Genomic DNA, 2,454 nt, shown 5'->3' with positions numbered 1-2,454 from the left:
AAACAAACATCGCTCAGGCACATGAAAGCACAGAGAGTGTAAATAAGTGGGGCAGCGGTTGCCCAGAGGTGACGGACAGGATGGGGGCAATGGGTGTGGGTGGGTGGGTGTATGTGTGGGTGGAACCAACGTATGTGTGGGTGGAACCAACGTACTGCTGAGGTGCACTACCTGTGTTGTGTAGGGTCTACCTTACCATGTAAAGCGCCTTGAGGCAACTGTTGTTGTGATTTAGCGCTGTACAAATAAAATTGAATTGAATTAATTAATGAATTTGATGAAAAATGACAGCTTTATGCATTTTTGGACACATATTTAAAAAGGGAGAGAAGCTGTAGATGGGGAGGAACATGCAACAAAGATCCTGAGTCACATTTGGAAATGAGAATGTTTGGTGTCATCGTCTCGACTTCTGAAACACCAGGATGTCACGTCGCTGGGCCTTTTCAGTTATATGTCTCCTAACTTGTTTGAGCAGATGACAGATTTGAATGTGCAGTAAAGGTCCTTAAGCCATCAGGGTGTGTTACGATGTGTTTAAACCTTTAACAGTTAAATGTTGAAGAAAAAAATTAGATATTTTAATCACCCAGCAGATTAATGAAGTAACAGGATAATTTTGTGGGGTAAAATTTAATGATTTTAAATTTAATCTTTTCTGTTTTTTTCTTGCTTTCTATCTGGCTCTTAAATGACTTTATCTCACTGTCTTTATGAGTTTACGTTTTCAGTATTTTATAATATCATTGTCAGTCACTTCCTGTTTTATTTTGACGGACGGTTTATAATTGTTGTTTATGTTTGTACTTACTCCCCTCTTTCCCCTTTCCTCTCCTCCTGACTGAGTTCGCTTGTTCCTTATTATCCTTCCCTCCCTGACGTGTATTTAATCAGTGTCTGTGCTGGTCATCATTTCTCCCTCCAGTTCCTGTTCCTCTTTTGTTGGCTCCCTGCTTGTATTTGTCCTGTTTGCCCTTTTTAGATGCATTTTTCCTGTCATCAATGTGCAGCGCCTAATGCACTTTAGTGACTAAAGTGCCCTTTGAAGTCCGACCTGGTTTTTGTCTGCATTTGGGTTTTCCCTTTGAACATTATTCTCATTGTGGGATCAAATGCTTCATTACTTTGCCCAGTCTAAAACCAGTTCCATGTATTTCCACTGATAATAGATCAGGACCACAGAAATCGACCGTTACTTTAGTCACATGGAAATGAATACAAACTAGTCACACTTCATAATGTTTGGTACTCAAACTGTTTAAATGTGTACTTATTTTTTTTTAAAAAACAAAAACATCATGGATGCCAACATGAGTCCACCAGTCAGAGGACACAGAGCTGCTTGTGCTCATTAAGTAGAGAATTAGGCATATTCATAATAACAGTTTAAATGCTACAGAGTTGGTTCTCAAAGTAGAGTTTGGGGACCCACTGGTTTCCACCACCCAATGACTAGTGGTCACCCAGTCACCCAGGTAGAGAATGGTTGGTGATGAACAGATAACCAGTGGATTCTAGAGAAAAATGCGTATTCCCTGATTGGTTAGAAGCAGTTGTTGAAGCCTGCGGACAGTTGCTTGGAAATTGATTGCTAACTTCCACTCATGCAACCCTAGAGACTGCTCAGTGAGCTCCCAGTTACAGCCAATTGCATGTGAAAATTGTGTATTCCTTGATCAGCTGGCAAGTGGTTGTGAGGTTGATGCCAGTTGCCAGGGGAAATAGCAGGGATATGATACAAATCTGCCTCTTCTGTGCAAATGTTGGTGACTGTTTCAATCTGCTAATGATCAAAGCGATCACAAAGAGACTCAGGAACCAGTCAGGAAATATACATTTTTCCTGCATGTCCAGACTTTGCCAGGGTGTGGCCAATCTAGATGGTCTCTATGTGACTGAAGGCAGTAACATGACTGAAGCGGTCCTGGCTTATGGACAGCTTTGGAGAGCATTGTTTACATATTGTCACAAGGGGGCAGTGCCGCAAGCAACCAGTGTATGGGCTACTGCTGTGTGTCCATTAACCAGCTGTGAAGAAGAACAAAGTGAAACTGGCTGTTAAAAACTATGAAAAGTGTCCACAGCAGTGGACTGTCGGAGTTTTTTGATTTCTGATATTTTTTTTTCATACTTACATACTGTGAGGTTTTGGAGAATAAGAAGTACGTTTGAGTCCGATGCTCATGGAAAAATATGAATATGATCAACAGTTCAGCTCAGTATTGAAAATAGTTCAGCCACAGCCAGAGTTCGACTGTTATCTGAATCCAGATCATTCCTATTCCCAGGATATCAAACGATGTGTCACTGCCGCTGGTATATGGCAGTTAAGCCTAAGGCGTCTTTTGGAGCATGGGGTTATGGGAATAGTGAGCTATTCATCACATATAAACCCATTACAGTTGTGTCAGGGTTACATTACCCATTACAATGCCCAGGGTTATTGTTGGGAAA

The sequence above is a fragment of the Oreochromis aureus genome, linkage group 22 (assembly GCF_013358895.1).
Source record: "Oreochromis aureus strain Israel breed Guangdong linkage group 22, ZZ_aureus, whole genome shotgun sequence".
In the NCBI taxonomy this organism is placed as follows: domain Eukaryota; kingdom Metazoa; phylum Chordata; class Actinopteri; order Cichliformes; family Cichlidae; genus Oreochromis; species Oreochromis aureus.
This window is presented reverse-complemented; position numbering follows the sequence as displayed.